The sequence below is a fragment of the Narcine bancroftii genome, chromosome 2 (genome assembly GCF_036971445.1).
Source record: "Narcine bancroftii isolate sNarBan1 chromosome 2, sNarBan1.hap1, whole genome shotgun sequence".
Taxonomy (NCBI): domain Eukaryota; kingdom Metazoa; phylum Chordata; class Chondrichthyes; order Torpediniformes; family Narcinidae; genus Narcine; species Narcine bancroftii.
This window is the reverse complement of record NC_091470.1, coordinates 28,676,737-28,691,851: the sequence shown is the minus strand read 5'-3', so window position 1 is coordinate 28,691,851 and position 15,115 is coordinate 28,676,737. Positions and strand designations below refer to the sequence as shown.

Below are 15,115 nucleotides of genomic sequence, written 5' to 3'. Positions count from 1 at the left end.
AATAAGAGTGGATTTAGGCCATTTGGCCCATTACTTCTTTCTCACCATTCCTTCATGGCTGATTTACTATCCTTTCAACTCCATTCTCCTGACTTCTATCTACTTCTATCTTAAATATCCCCAATAACTTGGCCTTCAAAGCTGCAAATGGCAATGAATTTCATAGATTCTCCACCTTCCTCATTAACTCTATTCTGAAGGGACAATATTGCATTCTAATGCTGTGCCATCTGATCCCAGACTCCACCTCCATTTGAAGGAACCTACCCACGTCCACTTTATCCAGGTCTTTCAGTATTTGATAGGTTTCAATGAGATCCCCTCTCATTCTTGAAAACTCCAAAGTACGGTTACTGAGCTATTTTTGATATGATAACCCTTTCATTCTGGGATCATTGTCATGAACCTACTCTGGACCCCCTCCAATGCCAACACATTCTTCTTTGGGTAAGGATCTCAAAACAACTCACAGTACTCCAAATATTGTCTAACTATGCCTGACAAAGTCTCAACATTACATCCCTGCTTTTAGGTTCACTCCCTCTCTCTCAAACTGAATGCTGACATTGCATTTGTTTCCTTTCCACCAACTCTACCTGCAAGTTAACCTGAAAGGAATCTTGCACAAGGTCTCCGAACTCCCTCTGCATCTCTGATTTCTAAATTTGTTGCCCATTTAGAAAATTGTCTTTATTCCTTCCATCAAAGGGCACACATTTCTCTCCGCTCTATTCCATCTGTTATTTCCTTGCCCAGTCGCCTAACCTGCCCTTAAATTCTTCTGTAGAATCAGTACTTCTTCAACTTCACCTGCCCCTTCTCCTTTCTTTGTATCATCTGCAAACCTGCTGACAAAGTCATCAATTCGATATCCAAATCATTAGTATATAATGAAAAAAAACACAAATAATGGAGAATTGATGAGACAGCAGGTCAAACAGTGCCTTTATGTAGCCAAGGTAAAGATACACCACCAACGTTTTGGGCCTGAGCGCTTCATCAAAGTATGAGAAAATGCCAGAAAGCAGTGCAGTGAATGTTGGAGAGTGGGAGTTGAGTGTGTGAGCAGAGTTATGGGTGGGGTGTAATTGGAAAGGGGAGGGGGTTGCAAGAATTGAAGTATGTTAATGTCATATATTGTATATAAATTGTACCAAAATTCTTATTTGCTGCAGACGAACAGGTACCTTATAAGAAAAAAAAAACTAAAATTGTTACCTGAATTAAAATGAGGCAATAAATAATTTTTGAAAAGACATAATATATTCAAAATAATTCTAGCTCAAAAATCTTGACTTAGCAATAATGCTCACAGTTCTTTTATTGGTTTCTGAGCAGCCCCTGATTAAAGTAACATTAGTACATAACGTAGTTTCCATGAAGTATATGATCTTTAGATTGAAGCAGGTGGTCCTGCACCGTGTGGGATGTCACGTGAGACCTCTTGACATTGTGATTCATCACTGATTGGACCGGAGCAGGGCAGTTTGTGACTCACTTGTATTAAAATATTTATACATCTCGAAGCTCTCTGAAACATAATGCAGTACTTCATAGTGATCACCTTGACTAGATGAGAATGTGCTGGAACTTTTTTTGGTGGGGACCTATCTTTTATTTATTATGGTCAATAGCACTTATTGGAGAAAGCTGAACAAAATTTCTCCTCTGGAGTGAAATTGCTCATAAGAAAAATCCGTGAGACCAGATCATTTGATCAGTCTTAAGAAAAGTTAGTTTTTATTTTGCTGGCATCTGTTTCTGACAGAGAACCAACTCTCTAACTGGATCAATAAAAAGCTTGAGCTCAAGCTTTACCCCACATTTAATCTGCACTTCAACAAAAATATGAAGAATACTCAAGTGAGTAGGCCAAAACCTTTATTAAACATTCAATAATCAACATATGCAAAATATTTTCATCTTAAAATTTATCAGCTAACGATTTGTGATACAGGCAAAGCCTCTTTTATTTTGATGGGAAGATTCACTTTGGGTTATAGACTAGTTGAATGTGAAGCAATTCATCTGAATCTTGGAAGAACACAATTTAATCTTTAACTGCCTGTGTGGGATGTAGATTAAGAGCTGCTGGAGAATCGGTTCATGAACAACATGCTCCCCCTGGCCCCTATTAACTCAACGTTACAGGATTAGAGTTCTGGAAAGGTAAGCATGCACAATGAACAGAAATAACAAACATTATTGTGTTGCTGTGGTTATGCCTACGGCGACTTCCTTCCCTTGAATTCATACTATCATTGGACCACAAAGACCGAGCATTAATGCCTGCAAATTCATTTGAAATGAACAGTGTGATTTACAACAATGGATTCTCTGAATCTTAGTCATAACAATGGACATCTGCACTTCATTGCTGGTTTTTATATTTATATCTAGATAGATTTTCCTCCCACAATATGCTTTCTTTTATTGAATCATTTTTATATCAAATAAATTTGAAGTTTATTAAGTTTTTCAATGCACAAATGTTACTTGCATCTAGTTTGCTGGAACATAAGAACCTGAGAAATAGGAGCAGGTATAGGACATCCTGACGATCTGATGATAGGCTCATTTCCACCTACCTGCCTTTTCCCCATATCCCTTAGTTTCCTTACTATGTAGAAATCTGTCCAACCTTGTCCTGAAGGTATTTACTGAGGTCACTTCTGTTGCTCAAAGGGGAAGTGAATTCCACAGATTCATCACCTTCTGGGAAATCCAATCCCTCCGTATCTCTGTCCTAAATTTACTACCCTGAATCTTAACCCTAGTTCTGGTCTCCCCAACCTCAATCTTATTTATGCCTTTCATAATATTACATACTGTTATAAGATCCCCTATCACATTGTTCTAAATTCCATTGAAATAGACATTCAAAGATTAAACATATCTTATCTGTTACTTTAATAACCTAAATGATAAATTGTGCTGAACACTAAGAAAGAATGAACATCCCACAATTAATTATGAATAATTAAGACCCTCTATATATAAGCAGTAAAGAAATTCACAATATTGAGTTCCTAACGTTCTATGCTTCATTTAATTTATATTTGGCTGGGAATGTTTACACTTTAGTGTTTGCATTGTGACCAGGATATTGTTGTGATGGTCACTGAGGGAAAATAAACAAACAAAAGTACTGGAGAAACTCAGCAGGTCGAGCAGCCTCCAGAGGAGGCCAAGATCTATAGCCAACGTTCTGGGCCTGGGCCCTTTGTCCAGGTGTCAGCAAAAATTAAGCAGGCACATGAATAAAAAGGCAGGGAGATAAAGGAAGTGCTGGACAACAGCCATGGGTAGGGAGGGCAGGAGATAAAAATGTGAGAATTGATTGGAGGACATGGGTAGTTCTGTGAATGTGGAAATGGAGATAGGAGACAGAGGGAGACAAGGGATAGGGAATGAGAAAGGTGGGGAGAGGGTGCCTAATGGGAACAGGAGAAGTTGATGTTAATGCCACCTGGTTGGAGGGAGCCAAGACGGAATATGAGGGAAAGTAAGTTGTGTACAATTGTGGATGAATGTGGAGTTGGTGCATCATAAGTGAAAGCAGCATTTCATCATACCTCCTTCTTCCTTCTCCCTGTCTCTGCCCTTTCAGCCCATCCTCTTCTCCTTGGTAAAGATCCATGTGTGGCAGCAACTCATTTGCAGGACATATTAAATTCAGGCAGGGGTCATTTACTTTCCCTCAGTGTACAGGCTTAACAATGGAAACAACTTTGGAAAATAGCAAAGGCTTTGAAGAATTGCATTGTTAGAATTGATAGGAAGTACATGGGGACTGTTGGCAGTAGTGCTGCCTTGGAGCTCAATTGATTGGATTTGATTCCGTCTCAAGTTCTTTTTTTCTAAAGTTCTCCCTGTAACTGCTTAAGGTTTCCACTGGGTATTTCAGTTACCTCTGACATACCAAATACATGCTGGTTATTGGGCTAATCCATATGACCCTAAACATAGATGCAAAAGGAGTTAATAGGATACAACAAAATGGTAATAGGATTGATGAGATTGTTTGAAGACCCAGCGTTAGAGTCCATTGGCCAAATAAACTCTTGCCAGAGGAAGTCAAACTACTCTTTAAATCACCTCGATGTGGAGTCACTCCTCTTAGTTAATACAGATTTGACATTGAGAAGATAAAATAGGGCAAAAAAAAAACACTGAAATGCAGATGACCCACACTGGCATCAAATCAGAATTGTATGTTCATTGTATCATATTCTTCCTTGGTTCACATATCTCTGGTGGACAATAGAGGTCAACTAGTGTCACTCCCTCTCCACTATTTTAATCCCGGAAGCAAGGTGATTGTGACCTTGGTCCCTGGAGTGCCCAAATAACAGGTGTTGTTAATTTTTTATGGAGTATAAACAGAATGGATTGAACATCCATGACCGCCTTTTATTTCCTTGTATGGAAAATTGGCCACTTCTTACAGCAATCCCTGGGTGCAAATCATTGATTTGGTTTTCCTTTTAGGAATTTGAATCATTCCGTTCTAAGGTTAAGATTTGGGATACTTGCTGAATCCATCGCACTGAGAGGAAGATTTAGAAAATGACATATCTTTCGGTGCAAGTTTTCCACAGAGAAAAAAAAATTAAGCATTTGCTTTGGTTTTTTTTTTATCTCTCAGTAGAATCCTTACCTGGGGGCACAACCAGTAAAGCTGATAGTTAAATGAGTCATTTTTCATAACATTACAAATGCCCATAAGGGAATGATGGCTTGTCCTTCCGCCATGCACGAACAAATCAGATATTTTCCATGCGCTCCTAAGTTAAAGAGAAAATGGCAGTGTGGTCCCTCAATTTGTAACAGATAGAAGATGGTAAGTGAATGACTAATGACTCAGACCACTAACAATGGCAAGTAATCAATCCTGAATAAAAAGTGTAATTTAGTTTAAATTCTGCTCTATTACTGAATAATGCTGGAGCCCGTTTGCTGACATTTTAAATTTCCGAACAAAATAAGCAACACAGATGTCTTGTGCTGACAATACACTGAAGCATGTGAACTAGGGCCAAAACAATATTTAAGTATGATAAGAATGATGTAAACCAGAAGAAGCAAGATTGTATTTTTTTACAGGAACAATAATAAAATTTATATACCGGTATAGCACATTCAATATAACATAATGTTCTTATTATGCATTATATCAGCAGGCTAAATATTCTTTACATTTTACCATTTAGGTTTGTTCAATTGGTAGTGCACTCAACTTTAAATAAGGAGAGGTGGGCTCAAGCACGTCTCCAGGGATTATCAACACCTAACTTCATCTGACAGTTTAGCTGCAACAGACTCGGTAAGAAATTCCATCTTTTGATTGAAGGGTTAAGCTGAGGATACAGTACCTCTGATCTCTCAAGCAGGTGTGAACAATCCCATTCCAATATTTAAGGAGGTCATCATTCAGAAAGTCTTGGCCAACATTTAACTCTTAACCGTCACTGAGTCTGATCACGTGTTTAATTTATTGTTCACAGGAGCCTACAATGCTTGAATTAGATACGTATCTCCTGCATTACAAAAGTGAAAGTTCACTTTATGTAAACAATGCAGAACATCCATAAAGATACCATAAGCTTTTCTTTATCTAGATTTTGTTTTAAAGATAAATCTTCCTCACGATTACTCACATGAATGTAGGATGACATAAGTCAATTTCCTGTGGAATAGGTCTGCAAGTAATGTGCTCTGAATACCATTACAATAGTTGGTAGAGAGCTACCAAGATGATTACATGTTTTAATGCAGACCAGGCCCCGTACCTAACCTATTCCTTACGACGGCAAGATAATTTTTCCAGCAGCAATCAAATAAATGGGGGGAATGTAGATGATGGATTGCAAGAGGATGACCTTGTGAAATGCAATTGCCAAGGCAGTTGATGAAGAGCACACTTAGGCATGTGTCCAAGTTACAAGATGCCTCTCAATTCAAATATTATTGGCTAAATAATATTCTTGCTCCCAATAATCCATGGTGCCATAAATGCACTCACTTATATCCACTTGATAATCAACTGGGTTTTTGTCTTCTCAATGCATTACAACACAAAATAAACATAGAATTCTGGAATTACTCAGTGAGGTGAGCAACATCTGCAGAAAGAGGATCAAACTGAGGGGAAGAATAAAGAGATTGTCGCCTCAAAGTAGGGTGATGGGGTAAAGCAACAAGGTGCAAGACCAAAGACTGTAAATTTAATTTCTTTTAAAATGTAATTATATTAAATTTAGACATTCAACACAGTAATAAGCCATGTCATCCATGAGTCTGTGCCACCCAATTTACACTCAATTAACCTACCCCACTGGTACGTTTCAAATGGTGGGAGGAAACCAGAGTTCCAGGGAAAACCCACGCAGACAAAGGGAGAATGTACAAACTCCATATAGACAGTCCAGGATTTGACTCCCATCGATTTCTGGCACTGTAAAGACATTGCACTAGCCGCGACACTGACCATGCTGCCCTGTACAGAGACAGTTTATGACAGATCATAGAACCACAGAACACTACAGCACAGAAACAGGCCTCTTTGGCCATTCTAGTCTGTGTCAAGCTATTTTCTTTTGCCTACTCCCAGTGACCTACTCCCAGTCCATAGTTCTTCATACCTCTCCCATCCATGTACCTGTCCAAACTCTTCTTAAATGTTAAATTGAGTCCATATTCACCACCTCAGCTGGCAGCTCGTTCCACACTCCCATCATTCTCTGAAGAAGTTCCCCCTTCATGTTTCCCCATAACCATTTCCCTGTTCACTCTTAACCCATGTCCTGTGGTCGTATCTCATCTACCCTCAGTGAAAAAACGTCTATCAACATTTACTCTGACTTTTCCCCTCATAATTTTAAATACTTCTTTCATATCTTCCCTCATTCTTCTACTCTCCAGGCAATCAAGTCCTAAACCAGTTTAACTTTTCACTGTAACTCAGATCCTGACATCCAGACAACAACATCTTAGTAAATCTTCGCTGCTCTCTTTCTATCTTATTTCTATCTTTCTTGTAGCTAGGTTACTAAAACTGGATTCAATGCCCCAAATTTGGCCTCACCAATGTCTTATAGAAATTTACCATAACATTCCATCTCAATAGTACTCAATATTTTGATTTATGAAGGCCAATATATGAAAAGCTTTTTTTTTTCCTAACTCTATCTGTGACAGCACTTTCAGGGAATTATGTACCTATATTCCCAGATCCCTCTGTTCTACTGCACTCCTCAGTGGCCCACATTTATCATGCATGTCCTTTCTTGGTTTGACCTTCCAAAATGTAACAGCTTACACTGTTCTGCATTAAATTCCTTCTGCCATTTTTCATCCCACTTTTCCATTTGGTTCAGATCCTCTGCAAGCTTTGAACACCTACTTTACTGTCTGCAACTCCTCCAATCTTAGTGTCATCTGTAAACATGATGATTTAATTTACCACATTTATCATCCAGACCATTGATATAGATGACAAAAAGAAACAATGGCCCCAGCATCGATCACTGAGGCCCACCGCTAATCACAGGCCTTCAGTCTGAGAAGTGATCATCTACTACCACTCTCTGTCTTCTCGCATTCAGCCAATTTTGGGTCCAGTTTGCAACCTCTCCATGAATACTTAGCATCTGAACCTTCCTGACTAACCCCCTAAGTGGAACCTTGATAAAGGCCTTACTAAAGTCGATGTAGACCACATCCACAGCCTTTCCTTCATCAACTTTCTTGGTAACCTCCTCGAAAAACTTTATAAGATTTATTAAACAGGACCTACCGCACACAAAGCCATGTTGGCTATCCCTAATCCATTTCTGGCTATCTAAATAATTCTATTTCTGATCTCTTAAAATTCCTTCTAATAATTTACGTCCTATTGACATCAGGCCAACTATAATTTACAGGATTTATTTTGAAGACTTTATAAACAATGGAACAATATGAACTACCCTCCAATCTTCCAACACCATACCTATGGCTAAGACATTTTAAATATTTCTTCTAGAGCCTTTGTAATTTCTACACTAGCCTCCATCAATGTCCAAGGGAATATCTTGTCAGGCCAAGGGAATTTATCCAAACTTATTTGCTTTTAGACAGCAAGCACTTCCTCCACTTTAATCTGCTGAGGTTCTATGACCTCACTGCTTAATTTCCTTACTTCCAACGACCCTGTGCCCAATTCCTGAATGAATTCTGATGAAAAAGACATTTCAGATCTCCCCATCTCTTTTGTTTCCATACAAAGACAAATACTCTAATCTTTAAGGGGGTCAATTGTGTTCATTACTATCCTTTTGCTCTTAATAAATCTATAGAAGCCCTTAGGATTTTCCTTCGTATTGTCTTCCAAAAAATCTCATGTCTTATTTTAGCCTTCCTAATTTCTTTCTTGAGGTTTCTATTGCATTTTGTATACTCCTCAAGTACCTCATTTGCTCAATGTTTCCTATACCTGTTGTACTCCTCTCTCTTCTTCTGAACCAGGTCCCCAGTATCCCTCAGAAGCCTAGGTTGCCCATGCCTTTGATCCTGACATGAACATACAAACACTGTATTCTCAAAATTTCACCTTTGAAGATCCTCCACTTACCTCACACACCCTTGCCCGAAAACAACATCCCAATCCACACATTCTAGATCCTTTCTCATTTCCTCAAAATTGGCCTTTCTCCAATTTAGAATCTCAACCCGAGGCCCAGACCTATCCTTCTCCATAATTAACTTGAAACTAATGGCATTGTGATCACTGGACCCCAAATATTTCCCCTACATATACTTCTATCACCTGTCCCCTCTTATTCCTTAAAATGAGGAACAAGTGGGATGAAAAATTTGGTGCCTCTATATATTGATTAAGAAAACTTTCCGGAACAGTTGTGACAAACTCCAAGCCATCCAGCCCTTTTACAATATAGGAGTTCCAGTCAATATGTGGAAAGTTAAAATTTACTATCACAACCTTATGTTTCCTGCAGCTGTCTGCTATCTCTTTTTCTCCTCCAATTCTCATTGACTATTTGGTGGTCTATAATGCAAACCTATGAGTGTGATCATACTTTTCACGTTCCTCAACTCCACTCCTCAGTAGACAAGCCCTCTGGTCTTTCCTACCTGAGTACAGCCATGATATTTTCCCCGATGAGCAATGCCACTCCTTTCTCTTTCATTTCCCCACCCCCCTGTTCTTTCATGTCTAAAGAAACAAAAGCCCAGGACATTGAACTGCCTGTCCTGTCCTTCCTGCAACCAAGTTTCACTATCATGTGATATGGAGCATGAGAACTGACCATCCACTAACGAGATGTGTTGAGAAAGGTACAGAGGCATGGTAACAGGAAACAATGAGAGAAATGTTGACCTTGAGTTTGAAAATACAACATTCTTTCCAGAAGGCTGCAAAGTGTCTTCAGATAATTTATCTTTAGCCATTATTATGGAGGTGGAGGAGGTCACAGACAGACAGTTTGGAATGGGAACTAGTATCATGCACCAGAAAGCTCAGGGTCATCCCCCCAGACTGAGTGGAATGATCACCCAATTTGCATTTGATTTCAGGAGAAAGAAGGTCACACTGCGAATACCAAATGCAATAGGCTAGATTAGAGGATGTGCAAGGGATAATGAGCGATGAGACAGGAAGTGTTGTACGGGAATGTTCCAGTGGAGAGGAAATGATGGACAGAAGAGCAGAACAGGTCATAAAGTGAACCATCCATATGACATGCAGAGAGGGGAGGGGAACGTGTGTCCAATGGTGAATCCTTTTTGCATCTGGTAGGGTGGAAGCTGAAAACCATGGAACTCTGGTAGGGGAGGGGCAAAGAACAAAGGTGAGTGGCATTTCTCTAGTTTTACTTGGTTATGCTTTTGGTTGTAAAGTGTCACAGGGATTAAAATGGAATAATTGCAGTAGAGACACAGTCTTTATTTTAGAGCAGGAAGGAGACTTTGGCCCATTGTGTCTATGATGGCTTCTTGCTATTGAACAAATGTCCAGGGTATTCACTCAGTATTTTTAAAAAAAAATCTTCATCTGTCCTTTGGTGAGTTTGACTATCCTCTTAAAAAGGAAGTTGACAAAAAAGATATGTTTCTATTTGGAGTACACAAACATGTTGCAGGATCTTAGCAGGCACTCAGTAGCCACAGAAAGTAAAGGGCAACAGATGTTTTATGCATGAGCCCTTCATCAGGCCCAGAGCCAAAACGATGGTGACTCTTTACTTCTCATGGATGCTGCATGACCTGCTGAGTTTCTCCAGCCTATTTGCATACTGCACACAACTCCAGCATCTGCAGACTCTCTTGTCTAACTTTATATATCTTTCCGCATTTTCCTGTAAGTTGTTGCATTTAAGCACAATATCTTAGTAAATAAAACTGCTAATGTTAAGACCCTAAGGCAAAAGAGCAGAAATAGGTTATTCAGCCTTATCGAGTCAGCCCCGCCTTTTAATCATGAGCTGATCCATTTTCACACTCAGGCCCACTGCCCGGCCTTTTCTCCATGACCTCCGATGCCCTGGGTAATCAAGAACCTATCAAACTCTGTCTTAATTATGGCCAGGGACATGGCCTCCTCCACCGTCAGTGGCAACAAATTCCTCACCTTTACTACCCTCCAGCTGAAGAAATTCTTATGCATCTCTGCTTTAAGTGGACACACTTGTGCCCTCTTGTCCTAGACTCTCCCACTTTGGGAAATAACCTTTCTACATTTACTCTGCCCATGCCTTTCAATACTCAAAATATTTCAATGAGATCCCCTCACCTAAATTCCAATGAATACAAGCCAAGAGCTGTCAAACTCTCCTCTTATGAGAACCCTTTCATTCCTAGAATCATCCGAGTGAACCTCCTTTGAACCCTCCCTGACTTCAGCTCATCCTTTCTTAAAAGAGGAGCTCAAAACTGCTCACAATACTCCAAGTAAGGTCTGGCCTTACAAAGCCTCAACATCACATCCCTGCTTTTATATACTATTCCTTTCAAAATGAATGGCAGTGTTGCATTTGTTATCTTCACCACTGTTTCAATCTGCAAGTTTACTTTCAGGCTACCCTGCATGAGGACTCCTAGGTCCTGTGCATCTGGGCACTTTAAATGTTCTCCCCCAGGCAGACAATAGTCTGCCTATTTTTTTCTACCAAAGTGCATATCCGCGCACTTTCGGACGTTATATTTCATTTGTCACTTCTCTGCCCATTCTGATGATTAAGTCCTTCTGCAGCTTTTGTGTTTCCTCGACACTGCCTGGTCCTCCACCTTCGTTCATATCATCTGCAAACTTCACCACAAAGCCATTCTCTGCCATGTTGGCAGAGAAGAGGATTACCTGTTTTTATCGGCCTCATTAGTTGAGCCTGTTGTTCACTTCTGCATTTATTTGGTGACCATTTCTGCTATTTCCATTGGTCATATCTTGTGATAGCAAGCCTTACATTTCAATCTGTACCAGCGTAAGGAAGCTTTTCCTGATTTCCCTGTTGGATTAATTAGCGTGCCAAATATCTTTATTGTGATGGTTTTAGGATTCCACTGCAAGAAGAAACACCTTCACAATGACTCAGTCAGCCCACTCAGTCATTCCTGATATCTAGAACATCCTAGTTCCGATCATGTCTTTGAAGGATAGGATTTGAATTGTGAAGAGAAACGATACATACTGAACAAACTGGGGTGATATTGACGGTCTCAGCAATTCCAGGATTGAAAAAAAAATGATTTTGTGGTTCAGTATACTACATAATGAGCAGCTTGGAAAAGGAGTGGATTAATGAAAAGCAGTGGAAGCAACACCAAGTTTTAATTAGTTCATGCTGTATGTTGTAGACTGCAGTCTAATCAGCAATAACTGGAGGGAAATTACCAGCATCGATAAAACAAATTCCAAATTAGACCCGCGGCCCCTTGTACATTTCTCTGTGCAGTGGAGGCATCCCCCGATGCATTTTGTTTTTCACTGATGGAATGCTGACAGACTTTAGGCAGAGAAAACTGGCTATTAGCTCGGCTTATACAGAAACCATGTCCACAGAGACCCTGGTTCTAAGAGTTGGTTGAAACTCTGGTTGACAAGAGTGATGTCAGTGAGAGCCACAGAAAAAATAATGCTGACATCAATGAACAAAGCCACCTTTTCAGATGGTTGCAAGTTTGTTGCAAGAGGCTCCAAAACATTTCCTCCATGTACCCCCATTCTTTACCTGGTTGCATTGTAAATAAAGTTCAGTCAGTTATATATAAAAAAAGAAAGGTTGCTATTAGTTATTTGAACTATTAGTTATTTTCTTTTAGCTTTTTCTCATGAAAAGATGGCTTTGTGAAAATTGAATCCATATTCACAGATTGGTTCACTCTCCTTAAACCCTACTGTTCAGACATTTATGGTCATATTTGACTCTGAGTAAAACATTGGAGTGGATAGCTGTGCATTTATTATAGCCTTCACTATCTACTGGAAATTAAATGAGGAGAGAAAGAAAATAATTTGCCCATCAAGGCTAAACCAACGTCTCCTGAGGTAATCTAATTGGTCGCATTACACTGTTTTTTTTTTCCCACATTCCTGCAAATTATTTACCATTCATTACTCTCTTTCTGTGAGTTGGAGGGTGCCCAGATGGAAGAAGATGAGGTGTTGCTCCTCTAATTTATGAGTGACCTCAGACCAGGCGCTGACTGGGAGATTGCTTTGTTGAGCACCTCAGTTCTCTCTCTGCCGCAATAGCAAGGATCTACCAGTGGCCACCCATTTCAATTCCTGCGAGACCGGCTGGTCCTCCAACATTTCTGTGTGTTTTTATTATCCCTGGTTCAGTCTATCTGCTGCTAGGATCTTCATCAATATATTGATTGCCTGTGCACACTCCTAGCTTCCCCCTTTGATTCATCACCTAACAACTTCAAAACATTGTAGCCCAGGTCACATTTAGCACCATCTCAGCCCATATTGTCAATGAATTGGAAAAAATCCTCAGTATCAAAATTCTCACCCATTGTTTCAAATTTATCAACAGGCTTTCCCCTTTACATCCTTGTAATCTCTACCAGTCATGTAATCACTGATTTATACATGAATTTATTGAGATTTTCTCCAGTGGAAGACTTCACCTTCTCCACATGAAACTTTCAGCTTCATTAAAAAGCAACATCAGCCTCTATTTTTTAACAAGCCTTCAGGTGTCTGCCTTAAATTTCTTTGTGGCTCACTACATATTTTTGTTTGCTTGATGAAGCATCAAAAGGCACTTTAATGCATGAGTTTTTATAATACAAATCCAGATGTTGTTATAAATTATCATTAACTTGGGCTGGTACAACCGATGGCTCATATTGCCAGACACCTGGGTTCATCCTGACCTCGAGTTCTATCTGTACGAGGCTTGCACATTCTCCCGGTGACTGTGTAGGATTTCTGTGCATCTCCTGATGCCCCTCCCCCCCTCTCCTCCAACCCATATCCCACAGATGTGCAGTCTGGTCAGTTTGACAACTGTAATTGGCCCCTAGTTTGCAGATAAATGTGAGAATCCAAGGGAGGTTGATCTGAATGAAAGGTAAATTTTAAAAAGTGAAATTAATGTAGTATTGGTTTAAATACATGGTTGAGGGCTCAGATTCTATTGTCAGAAGAACTTGTTTCTCTGCTCCATCATCCTATGGCTGTTGTATGTGGATTGTGGTGGAACACGTGGCCTCTCTGCCTGGAACATTGTGGATTGGAGGTCATATGACCTCCCAGTCAGAAACTTGTAAATCGCATCACCTACCAATTAACATTGGAGTCCAGCCACCCACTAGGGCACACCTTGCCATTGGCTCATTTAAATGTCTTGGTATCATCAGTGGTCAGGCATCCAGCTCAGAACAGTATAAAACATTGATGCATACTACATTTCTTTCTCTCTGCCTCTTGGTTCAATCTCGGACATCTCTCTATGCCAGGTCGCTGGACATCACTAGAGGAGTCATGGGTAATTGAGCTGAGGTACTGTGATAAATCAGTGCTTGCAGTGAGCTGCACCGCCATTGGTAAGAGTGTGTTTGAAAGTCCCTGTCTGTGAAATGTGTACATGTGTAGGAGCGTATAGAAGATAATTTGCCACTGGTATCAGAGTCCACGCTGGATCTGATGTGAATGTCTATATAGATGTTTAGAAGTAGAGTAATTAATCATCGTTTGGATTAAGCATCTTTCCCCTATTTATCTCTTGTGAGTTCAATAAAGCTACCTTTGCTTGTAACACTAGTGTCCAGACTCGTCTCTCTGTGAACCCACTGAACCTGGCACTTTCCTAGATACAACGATGTCACAGTTGTCTATTATTATTTTTGAGATCATGTACTGAATAGTTTATAGGTTCTGCTGACAAAACGCAGCAATGTTGGAGGAACTTGGCCACTCTTGCAACATCTATAAGAGGTAAAGATATATTACCAATGTTTCGGGCCTGAGATTTTTAAATTTAAATTTAGACCAGCAGTTCTCAACCTTTTTCTTTCCACTTGCATACCACTTTAAGTATTCCCTATGCCATAGGTGGTCTGTGATTCGTAAGGGATTGCTTAAGGTGGTATATGGGTGGAAAGAAAAAGTTTGAAAACCACTGTTTTAATCGTACCTCATTGACTCGTTATGTGCACGGTTTCAGAACTCCAAAGGAAATGGGCCAATGACAATTTTTCTCAAGCAAAACATTTTCAGTAACAGTTGGGTCTAAAGCAGTGATTCTCAACCTTCCCTTTCCACCCACATACCACTTTAAGCAATCCCTGAATATTCACAGAGTCCTGCTGGCATAGGGAATACTTAAAGTGGTATGCGAGTGGAAATAAAAAGGGTTGAGAACCATCGATTTAGACATAGAGCACAATAACAAGCCATTTCAGCCATGAGTCCATGCCGCCCAATTAACCTAAATCCTCAATATATTTTGAATATACTGGCTGGAGCACCTAAGGAAAACCCACGCAGACAGGGGGAGAATGTAACTCCTTACAGATGGCGCGGGATTCGAAGCCCAGTCCTGATCGCTGGTGCAGTGAAGGTACTGTGATTACCATTATGCCAACCGTGCCACCCTTGCCA

The 15,115-nt window shown here is 39.9% G+C and overlaps 1 long non-coding RNA gene across 1 annotated transcript in view; it reads left to right on the top strand.

The window, feature by feature from the left end:
- Positions 1 to 15,115, top strand: part of LOC138752280 (uncharacterized) — a 102,410-nt gene that overhangs the window by 18,964 nt on the left and 68,331 nt on the right. The window contains exon 4 of the long non-coding RNA XR_011350477.1: positions 5,214 to 5,326. This is a non-coding gene — a long non-coding RNA (uncharacterized lncRNA). The remainder of the gene's footprint in view (positions 1 to 5,213; positions 5,327 to 15,115) is intronic.